General features: G+C 43.0%; 1 protein-coding gene across 2 annotated transcripts in view; it reads right to left on the bottom strand.

The window, feature by feature from the left end:
* Positions 1-12,500, bottom strand: part of il1rapl1a (interleukin 1 receptor accessory protein-like 1a) — a 146,645-nt gene that overhangs the window by 126,248 nt on the left and 7,897 nt on the right. The window lies entirely within an intron of this gene.

Raw genomic sequence — 12,500 nt, 5'->3', positions numbered from 1 at the left:
GGCAGGGAGGAAGAGGGATGGCAGGGAGAGGGAGGAAGACAAAGAGAGTTATCAGTCACTGCTTGAACATGAGATCAAGCACCTCCTTGTTGATACTAGACAAGAATAAGTGTCACTGTGGAGAGATGTATTTTCTACATTATCCCCTAGGGGTCTTTCTTGTAATAATTTCCTCTCATGATTGCAATTGAGACGGGTTATCATAGCGGGAATATATCTCATAAAAAAACACTCCCTAAGATGCTGTCAAATCGATAAAGAAATAATTACACGTGTAAGAAACACCACTTTAAGTCACTAAATTCATTAAAAACAGGGAAGACCTTGAAGATAATTTCAAAGGATCACCTTTTGACTCGCAGAGATGCGGCAAAAATACCACCCAGATCCCTTATCGACTCATATATCATATTAATTGATAGAGGTGACTGATTTTCCACGACTCATCTTCTCTGAGTAAATGACATAATCTAACATGTAGTAATTACTCTCTAATAGCTCCTGAAATGGAGCCGGTGCGGCTGTATAAATTCGATGTTAAATAAAAAAAGAATACACTCATCAAAGTAGCAGTTTATCAGCTTACGTAGCACTATTTTCTCAATTAATTAAGAACGAGTTCTTTAAAGATATTTCCGGCTCAGAGGTCATGTTAACGTTAATATTTTCTGTCATTGATGGATTTCTTTTAAAGAATGACGGATAAATCTGAAGACGGATCCTCTCCGCCAGATCATATTATTTTATATATTATATTATTATCGTATTGAAAAGTTAGTCAGAGACCCATTGCCTTGTTTCATTTTTAAGCAACAGAGAAGCAAATGGTGACACAGGGGGCATTATCAGAGCTGCCAGTCTGAGCACTTGTGTCAGAGATACAAGACAACCAAACTGAATGGAGGAGAAGAGCACATTCACCAACAGCCAGATGCATGTTTCTGTCAGTGTAACTATAGGAAAACAGGGAGCACAACACACAGCAAATGAACCTAATGAACCAGAAATGAGAAGACGAGAGCCCCGGCCTTTAGAGACGGAAACTAACGGCACAGAGAGCCAGAGCCAGGAGGGACCCTGGAGTCTGCGGCAAGTCACGTGCACTCCAGATTAGCATAGCTAATGAAAGAAGCCTTCTCTCAGTGTGTGTTTACACGAGTCGCAAGGCCCACTCTGAAAAGAAGCCTTTCTCTCCTCCTCGATCACATTCTACTAGGAAACAACGTGCAGTCGATAAACACCGCTCTGCCAATAACATTCTGGCAAATGCCACAGCTGAAGGATTGGCTGGATCGGCTCCTCTTTGTTTGGCTAAAAGGCCTTTAAAGAACACTTGCCGATAAGCTGGTTGGTTCTAATTGTGCGTTCGTAGCAGCCGTAACGCCGCCGTCAGTTTATGGCTACGTGTTGGCAACTCGGCCAGAAACACTCTCAAAAAGGTTCCAATCCTTAAGAGGACAGTTCAGATTTCAATTCAATGCAGATACGAGACCTTAATCTGAATGCCCATGATATCCCTCGTCCAACATAAAACACATCCAATGATCATTGCTACAATACTCTCGCAGAAATGTAACAAGACAAGCATAATGGAGGAACTTGTAGCTCACAAATACACAATGACAAGAGTAAAAAATTGTCAAGAAACATCGGGGACCATAATCACACACACACGCAAGCAGAAGAGAGAGAAAGAGAAACAGATGGTATCACCATTGTATTATATTTATATCTCGATTGCTAAGTGCTGCAAAACACCAGTGCACAATGTTATTCCCTACTCTCTGTAAAAATCCCCTTAACCCTAGTGCAGCCCTCCTAATGTTCCGGTTACTGTACCTGTCAAACGCATGCCGTCTTTCTCTCGCATCCAAATGGTGATGACTGATTGTTAAAATAGGTAAAAATGACAAGTCACTTTCACTGCTAAAGCTTTGTTCTACTAAAAGAAAAGGTAAAATGATCCGCCATTGGAGTTTGCACCGTGTGTTTTTTTAAAGAGTTTGGTGAAATAAACATCGATATAAATCACACAATGTAACTTAGGATCAGTTCATTTGGGGGCATCCAGTGAGGAAGCGCACGATCCTGTATAACCGCAACATCTCCAGTTTGTCTCCTTATACCGTCCACACTGTAAGATGTTAAATAATACCCAAAAAGCTCACTTCATTCCAATCTGCTAATTCAAATTGATTTGATTGGCAGGTTGTGTTTCTTTAGCTGCAGGACGGAGCGCTGCTGCCCTCCCCCCCCCGTCACAGCCTGATTAAATAGAACAATGCCAGCGACACTCCTCTGTGTCCCACTCATGTCAGGCCTTCACAAGCTCAGTGGGCTTCGGGTCCTGCCAGCCATGACATCAACAGCCTGCCACCCTCACACACGCAGAGGGGCATTGTGAGCTTCACACGACCACCAAAAACTGCCAACGCACCTCGTCACCCTACACCTCTCCCCCCCTTCCTCTACTCCCCCCTCCATTCTCGACACAAATCAGTTGAAACCACCCAAAAAAAAGAGCAACATTTAAGAGGTGAAACCGGAGTAGCTCTCAAGAACAGGCTGTTCATTGATGGAGCCGGAGAAAGCAGTGGGAGAATGTACTTACACACATTAAACATTAGTCTGTACACTTGGTAGAGCAGCAGAACTCCCCTAAAAGATATAGCCATTAAGACCTTGCTGTGACTAAGTGGAGATTGAATGCATCACGCCAGTCACTAGTCACCTCTAAGGTTCCTCCCCCCCCACAAGGCCATGCAGGTAGCCTCGCAAACCGAAAGGCTTTAATAATTGTATTTAAAACTCTACAAGACACATATTTTTATTAGAATTGTCTCAGTGTCATTGACTCATCTGACACTCATCTGGCCTCCTTTGAAGTACAACCTACGAGCTCGACTGTTTCCAGGGCAACATGGGAAAAAACACTGTGATGCTAAGCTTCCAATCAAAACCTCTCAAAGCAAAATCAAAACACATAATGAATGTTGGCGAGAATATGAATATGAATATATATGTATATACGCAGATATATCTTCTTAATGTAATACGACATTCTGGCGCCGCTCGTACAGTTAAATACGGCCAAGCTGTTTCCTCTGAGGCGTCAGGAGCAGGTGTGTTTGAGGAGGCACACGCAGAGGCATGGCGTGATATCCACGCTTCAGCGATGCATGAAGCATGCACACATCATCACGTACAGTGGCACACATGCCGTTTGCTTGCTGCTTTTTTACCAGAAAACAAGGGGCACGGCCCTCCACTGCCTGCTGTCTCGCCCTCACAAAAGGAACAGAGGAATGTTACTTGCCATTGTCACGGGGCTGCATCTCCCAGGATAGCTGTACCTCCTCCTATCTTCCCTTTAATGTTTCCCAAATTCAATTATCACCTCACGCTATTTGTTGTTAGCACACTCCCTCTGCTGTGTGCATGTGGTTTGGGTCTGTGCACTGTGGTTGTGCGTACGTTACTTACATTCTATGCATTTGTATCTCTGACCCGGGACACACATTCACAAATTAAAAGCAGAAACTAAATCCACAAACACACATTTCCAGCTCTGTAACTGTCGCCGTAGAATGCAGTTGTGCCATCCTAAGACAGAGAAGGAAACCTCCGCCATCTTGGCACAGCGAGCTGTGGATGATTGATCGTGATTTAGGGATTTAATCCAATTTGAAGGCAGCCTGCGCTGTGGTCTTAAGTAAAGTACATCTTCATAGCATTTACTAGACGTGGCTCTGTGCCACGACAGGACCCGAAATGCAGAGCGTGAAAATGTGCATCTGAAAAGAATCTTAAACATCTCGCTGTTTCTTTAGAGTCATAATGCTTCAGCTGGTTTAAAAAATACTCTATTTTTACTGTAACACATGAATGGGATTACTGCATGTAACGCTGAATTTGATTTAAGAACTGATTAATAAAAGCCTGTTTTACTCATTCACTGTTGAATCGAGTATTTTAGTTCTAGTATAGACAAATAAAGCTCTGATAATGACATTCATTAAGACGAGTGCTTGAAGAACAAACACGATGGTCTGTGTTTCAGCCGTCTCTGCTGGGTTATAGCAAAATGACAGAACTAAAGAGTGTACAAGGGATTAAACTCTCTCTCCCCCCCCCCCCCCACACACACACACACACACACACACACAGAAGACCAGTAGTGGATTATGATCAATATTTCATGAGTTATAACTGCTGCATACTAAATGAGAATTCAGTAGGTTGAAAAATACTCAACTGCGTTCGGATCGTTAACCTGGTGTCATGATATGAGATTATGTATATACGGTATATGTATACCATCCTCCATTCTTCGAGCACTATATTATTTATATGCTTGAGCAGCCACTGACAGTTCAGTACAGAGTAACCTTTAAAGTTATGCAGTGAGAGACACATAAACTGAGTGATAATATGGAGCCGGTTCAGCGCTGGAGTCAAACACAGCGATTAAAGCTTGGAAGTCAGAATTAGAAGTAAGTTTGTGTGCCGACGTAACTCTCTCACACTCGCTGTTGTTTTCTGTCCATCTTTAGTTTCAACAATGCCAACATCAAATGTGACAACAGACATGCGGAGCGGCCAGAAACAAAGACAAGGAAGACATACACACACAGACACAGTGAGTGAGTGAGTCAGAGGTGTTTCTGTGTGTCACTGTGTCAAAGAGATTCATGCTGTGATTGCTAGTAAATGGCACAACACACTGTAACTACGCTTACTGTATTGTCTACATGTTCCTTCGTCTGTGCCATGTGGTGTGTGTGTGTGTTTGCTCTGCTGTTTTCCAGATGTGTCACAGTGTGAGTCAGGTCCCGTGAGTATAATTCTGCAGCAGTAATGTGAATCACTGCCGCCGAATAAAAAAAAACAAGCTTGGTGGTAGGCTGAGTGAGCATTCGTTAAAACGCTTTTGACCGCTTTGACCATGGGCAGCCCTCGTTAATCTCCAGAGGCTGGCCATAGGTGGTTAGAGTTAACGAGCAAGGTGCGGTGAGCTATGCCCGGCCTCAGTCCCAACATGCACCTCTTCGCTGAGTGAGATTAATTACCACAGGATTCTGAGCCAATCCGAAAGCATGCTTGTTCTCCTAGCCCTGGTCGTAGACACACAGATACTGTACTTGCACTTAAAGAGCACATTGGAGCGCATAAAATGCAACACTGTGTGCATAATTAATTAAAAGAGCTTCAAGGCAAATTAAAGCCATTTGCAGATAGAGCAGAGTTGTGGGTTGTTGCAAGTGAGTTCAGGCACATTCCACCAGCAGGGAAGCTTTTTCCCTCCAGTGATTGTTGATCGCTTTCAGCTACATCCCCCCGTGTCCAGGCCCATTGTCAACTGTCCAAGGATGACTGGCTGCAGAGACTCTCTCATGCTCCCAGTCAATGCTGCCTTTGATGGAGAGCAGGGGCCAACACTTCCCTCACCCATTTAGTGTACACACCCCACTGGGAGCAACCAAACCACCACTGACACACAGATAAACTATAAAATACTGTCAAACACAAGCTCTCACTCTCACACACACACACACACACACACACACACACACACACACACACACACACACACACACACACACACACACGCACTCACACACACACACGCTGATGAACACATTCAGGTATGCACAGCTTTTACAAATATTTATTTGTCCAGTATCTTAACCTATATCTTCATAAATTATCATATATTTTTGCATTATTTAAATAAATATATATATTTTTAATTATAATTTATTTTGGAACTATTATTATTTTTATTTATTTTTATTTTGTATTAAGTTGGTCATCTCGTTTTCGATTGTATCATTTGGTATTATTCTTTCCTTGTGTGCTAGTACACAGGTACATATATTTTTATAATGTACAACCGGCGATAGTGCCGACTGCTTAATATGTACCAAGTTTACGTTATAGTAATTATACAGTAAAACGCAATTACTGTACTCTTTTATTGTGACGCACTTACAGTTAAGGCTTTCTTACTTTAAAAACATAGTTAAAGCAAAGTTACTGTAAAAGGGTAATAAAAAGGTTATTGTAAGAGAACAATAAAATGTTTAACAATGTAGCGTGTAATACAAAATAGGCCATCAACTTGGTAATGGACCAGTCTGAGACGTAGCTTTGGTTTGGTTAAGACACACTTGCTCTGCATCTTCAAATAAACCCTTACTTAACCTTTTCCCCGTCTTAGGAATGTGTGAGTGTTCTGGTTTAAGTCATGAGCAGGTTGGATTAATTAAATGGAACAAAAGTAGAAACCAAGACATGCCCCACATGCAAAGTGGCCTTAATGGTAAAATATATATATATATATATTTATATACACACATGTGGTTTCTTAGTATCCCTAGTATCCCTAATATTATTATAATTATGAGAAGAAGAAGTACATTTATGTCTCTCTGCACTACCAGCTACCCTGTTGTAGTGAATCATGTAGGCAAGCAACGGAGCCGGATATTGATGTGCATTTGTTAAATTGTATCTACTCAAGTAAATAAAAAGATCACCCAATGATTATTGATTGGTTCAAATGGATTCCTATTATACCAGACGTAGAACTTAATGCCCTTCATTTGCCAAATTGCAGTTTGATATTGACAGCAGCTATTAGAGGGCATGCAAGACTCCAGCGTGATGCCACAACTGTTTTCTAAATGTGTAAGTGTTGTATTCTGCAGGGATTGACAAAGTGACATCAAACACATCCGATACAGACAATCTTAAAGAGGAAACTTCTTATTAAGTGTCCAAGATGTACTGCGGGTGCGTGCAATGTATCCCTCCTGCACCAGAGTGCTGCTACTGCATGTGCTCTGGTGCATCACATTGCTTTCCGCCTCGTGCAACCGCACACTCGCTAGTGACCACATTCTGAGATTTATTTCCAGGATAATGTCAGTGTATTTGTTTTAATGCATACATAGAAACTAACTGTGAGCCTGAGGGGAAACCGTGTAGTTTTTGCGGACCCCTGATGACACAATGGAGTGGATCTTTCACCTTCATCATCTTGGCCAGCATGGTCCCAACATAACGTGCTCCTGTCTGGGATAAAACGATAGCTAGAGTTGCAGAAGCTTTCCTGAAACCTTTCAATCCTAAAAGTTGAAAGAGAGACTGTGATTGGCTTTGCACGCTTGGCCTAACTGACAGACGTACAGCTGCTATAGAAAGGAGTACAGTCCCCTGATGGGGAATCAGCAGCCTCTGTGTACAGTAGAAACGCATTGCTGTATGTTGCAGACTGCACAAAAAACTATGCCGGTGATGAAAAAGTGAAAAGGTGGCATGCTGTATATAGCAAGGAGAAAAAAAAGCCCATACATTTGATATATTCCTCTCCTATCTAGCCTGCGGCTGTGAAATGTGCTGGATGTGCCTGTATTAGTAGTGTGTGGAGAGCCACTGCAGTCCATCCTCTCAAACTGAAAAGGGGTTTCTTAAAACAAAGCTCCCCGACTGGAAATGCTGGCCCAAGTGGTTTTCAACTGGAATGTGCATTTACACCTTGGTGTCCATGACAGAGTCTGTCCTATTGTCTAGAGGAGCCATTGTGATGGCAATGGAGCCTAAATGAGGCCAATAATGGTCCCCTGCTCGGTCCCCGGAGTCCTTGCCTGTTTAAAAATCGATTCCCTGCTCGACTAGGGACACGCTGGGAAAAGAGCAAACTGGAAGAAATGGAGAGGAAAGTGGCGGAAAGAAGGCGGTGGTGGTGGTGTAGGGGTAGAGGGGGTTAAGATAAGATAAGGTTACTAAAGATAATGAAGATACCACAAGTGAAAGACCAGACACACGGAGCTACATCAGTGCATCATAACCTATGACGAACACGTTAATGTGACAAACTACATACTTTGTATGTGTGTATAACATGTATACACTACATACACATAGAGTAACCTCTGTGTATACTGTACATTATAATACTACCCTTACTGTAGGTATTCCAACAGTTGTCAATCAGTTATAATGTTTATAACTACTTCATGCCTACTTGACTTTACACAAAGGTTATATCTTTATGTTTGTTTAGCATTATTTGTACCCATTTTATGCCATTTTGTGTCAGATTTGTGAGAAAAGACACAGAAATCAATGAATCAGGAAGCAGAAGTCGGGACGCCGTTGTGTCTCATCTCAGCTCTCACAATGTTCCCGAGTGTGAAACAGTGACTGGAACTTTGTGTACAAAAACTTTATGATAATTTGGATGAAACTTGACAACAATAGACTCCTAGTGATAGCTAACAAAACAAACAAAAAAATCTCACTGTTTTGGAGGAAATGAGCACAAGAAGTTTCATAAAACTAAATAAAATGAGGTCATGCACTGAACACTGCGGAGATGTACATTACAAACATTTTCCATAAATTCAAATCGCTTTCAAATTAGCTGTCACATCTCATCTCCGTCAACTACCGCTAAACTAAAGAAATAACAATAACCCTCTCTGTTCATGCCAGAAACTAAAGCACACACACCACAAACACACAAGCATGGCAACTTACCAAAGTCACAGAGAGGTGGAAAAGTCTTCTTCTCTACTTTACTGCATATAAAGAACCCCGAGATGCTGTCAGTGTTGGCAGAGAAAGATATATGGGCTTCATAAGCAACTGGACCGATGTGAGGAACTTGTGGGTGGTGCGGAACAATAGAAACAGCCAACCGAAAGCCTCAAACACACACACACACACACACACACACACACAAACACACGCGCACACACACACACACACACACACACACACACACACACTTGCGCACAGAGAGCAAGGGAAGGTGTGTGAAAGCCCTATTAAACAGATGATGTCTCATATTGAGCGGATGGTATCACAGACTCGCTGGGGACGAGGGCGTGGATGAGGGGGGTGGATGGGGAGGGGGGGGACGATGGGGAATCAGAATGTTTTATTCAACATGTGTTCGCCTCCTTATCTGTTGCTCATACACACCACCCCTCCTCCGTGTCTCACTTCAGCTCTGCCGTGTGTGAACTACACTCCTTAAGCGCGTCTCGGTGACCTTCAACCGTCTGCTTGTGTTTTCCGACAAGCTCACCTGTTTGTCTCGACCCGACCCTTGTGCACGCTCCACTGTTAACGGTGGGACTCCAAAGCCGATGTACAAGGACACAGCTACAATAGACAATACACACCTATAGACTTCTTCTTTCTATACACGAATGACGAATACACGCCTGCACAAGCCCCGACAGTGGTGAGGCCACAAAACGATTTGATTAGATTTAGGAAAGGATCGAGGTTTGGGTTCAAATAAGTACGCGAGTGGCGTTGCTTAATTACGGAAGTTATGGAAGAGCTCGTCCTGGCTCACGATTATGTGGGTTACATATGTATAAGTACGAACAGTGCATCGTGTCCTTTTCCACATGCTGAGGTATGCAATCAAACGTGTAGTAGTTACATACAGACTATGCAGTTGCACTGAAGTATTAAGAAATATGTTACATTAATCTTCAGGTTGCCTTCATATCTGTTTTTTTAAACAATTAATAAGTTGGTAATGTACATGCAACAGCAACGTTATACTAGTATAATAATGTGAAAGATGGATGGAGCTTCTTTGTCTTGGATACAGACACTCGCACACACACACACACACACACACACACACACACACACACACACACACACACACACACTCTCAGTTTCATTGATTGTTCTCTGACCATTGCTGTATCCATTCTACAATGCAGCTGCTGTGGGTCTCAGAGAGGGGAAAAGGCCCTGCCGGAAGCAGTCCAGTTATCTCATATGGAATCTTATTACAGGCTTTATGTGAATAGAAACAGAACTGTAAGAAAGTGAAACTGTGTGTCTGTGTGTGTGTGTATCCCTGCTATAGGGTTATCCAAGGATTTGTCAAAGGACTATGTCGATTGCGAGCCACAGCTCTTCACAGGCCTTGTGTTCAGTATCTTTTTGTGTGGCTTATTATAATTAGATACATAATACAGCCATATAACCATCATATGCAAAGAGAGCCAGAAATGAGGAGGCGTACCGGGAGAGACTGGGTAAAGGTCCAGTCAGCTCACTTTCTCTTTTTTTTCTGACACCCTGCAAGGCTTGGGCAGGCTGATCTGCACTGGTGTGTGGATGGAGGGAGAAAAAAAAGGATGGATGGAGGAGAGGCAGCGAGAGAGAGAGAGAGAGAGAGAGAGAGAGAGAGAGAGAGAGAGAGAGAGAGAGAGAGAGAGAGAGCGAGACAGAGAGGGAGGGGGGGCATGGCAGAGGCTGCAGGACTAGGAGAAGTGCCAGATCACTGCTGGAGCCAAGAACAGGACTGACTGGGCCTGTGTGTTAAATCAGTGTGCACACGCATACACACACACACACACACACACACGCAGGATGAACAGACACATAGATGTCACTGACCTTCGACAAACGCACTGCAATGTCACAGCTCTAATAAACTGGGACACGAACACTAGGTGAGCATCTTGTAAAGATCCAATATTATATGAACTGAACGTTAACGTTTGTGCACCATAAGCTCTCGATATCCAATATTTTCAGACTCCTAACAAGGAGGACATCTTTCCCGACTGTGAAGTAGACTGGACGAGTGTTTACGGACTTTTAACGGTTGGCCGGGACTCGGTACCCACTCATTACTGACCGATGCCGCTAATAGCCAGCATCCTGTACACAACGCGAGCCTACATCAGAGACGGCTGGTCGGCACGGTGCAATGTTTACGGCGGCCCTTACTCCCTGGGGACTCATTTAACCGTAACACACACCACTGCAGCTGACAACAGTGCTAGTATTCTAGCTTTAGGAAACAGTAGGAACACCTCTACTTCTCTCTTTGCCTCTTACTGATTATCGCTCTTGCTTGCCAATTCTCGCATGACCTCGTCTGTGTTTTTGTCTTTCCTTCGTTGTAGCTCAGAGCTGGGGCCATGCGAGTGGATTCCAGAGGCACGTTGACAAGCGAAGGAACAGAACATTGAGATAAAGTCCCTCCCTCCCCTCTCTGTCTCTTTATTGTGGTCCAGTCCACCGACAGATCACGGCTTACAATTTCACTGTGGCGAGCAAATCCTGACAACTTTGTCATGAGTAACTGCTAGCTCTGGGATTTTCAACATCTTATGTCTCCGAGGAATGCTACAACGGTAATTCACTTTCCACACCAATTCTAAAAAGAAAGAAAAAAAAAACACCTGTAAATGCAATTTCATCCTGTAAGACAAGGCAATTTGCCCCGACTAATATTGTGTGTGTAAATGTATGTGGTTTCATACAGAAAGACATTTCTGCGTTTCACATTCCTGCACTGTGTGAACGTGTTGGAGTAGTTCATATGTCATCTCTTACATGTCTGCCTACGGGACATTGGAGTTTCCCGGTATGAATGCAAAGTGACAGCTGAGAGAATGACTCCATGATTGCTGGTGTGGTCGACCCAGAGTAGTCTAAGTAACAAGTAAGGTCTATTCAAGCTTATATTTCAATACCAGCGGTGATCACGCTGAGAGGGTCTCAAACCTGCCACGTGTTCTCCAAACCTTTTATCATTGCCTCCTACGTGAACGTTGTCCGATCAGGACTCCATATCATCCCAACGACATCAAAGGTCTTCCAAAACTTTTACAAATGACTGATACATTATTCATATGATCTCCCACCTCTACGACGAAGGTTTGGTCAGGTTTAGACAACTAAAACTACTTGTATAAGACGAAGGGGAAGCTTGCGGTCAGTATTGGTTTAGGTTACATTAGGGAAAGTGTTTAAAAGAGTTAAAAGAAAACGGCGTTGACCGTTTGGTAGGAGCCTCCTGTCAGACAACGGTCTTCGTTGGCACGGCCACAAGACGTCCTCATCGTTGTAAAGCACCTGAAAACTTGGTTTCAAATCTTTAGTGTTTCTCTTTATCTCCTGAGTAAATAAGCAGCCCCACAACTATTATTGCTATTTGATTCAAGCGTGGCCCTTTTCCCCCCAAGGAGCTATTGTGATTACAATAGCATGAATAAAACACAATTGAATGTACACATTCATCAATTTTGCAGGTCCAACCTTGATATATAAAATTTCCCCTTAAACATATGTGCTCTTGCCACTTGTCTGTGTTGTCTGGAAAAAGAGGGATTCAAAGGCAGTAAATTAAATAGGAGCTCTGCATGTACATCCCTTTCTTTCACCTCTATCAGCTTTCCTCTCTTATATATATTCCTTGTACCTCCTGTAGATTAAGACACACTGGCCATGTTGCATGAAAGCTTTGAATAATGTCTTCACTTAAAATCAAACCCCACCACTTTAGTCCTAATTGTCATGGGGAGTGTAAGGACCCAAATGCAACACGCAGGAAACCAGGAATTGTAGATACACAAGTTATTTACCTGAACAGGCAGGTACAGGAAATCCCAGGACACATGCAGAGACCTAATGCAAAATGATAATTTCACACAGCAGAGGGTCTT

This window comes from Cottoperca gobio, chromosome 21 (assembly GCF_900634415.1).
Source record: "Cottoperca gobio chromosome 21, fCotGob3.1, whole genome shotgun sequence".
Classification (NCBI taxonomy): domain Eukaryota; kingdom Metazoa; phylum Chordata; class Actinopteri; order Perciformes; family Bovichtidae; genus Cottoperca; species Cottoperca gobio.
This window is presented reverse-complemented; position numbering and strand designations above follow the sequence as displayed.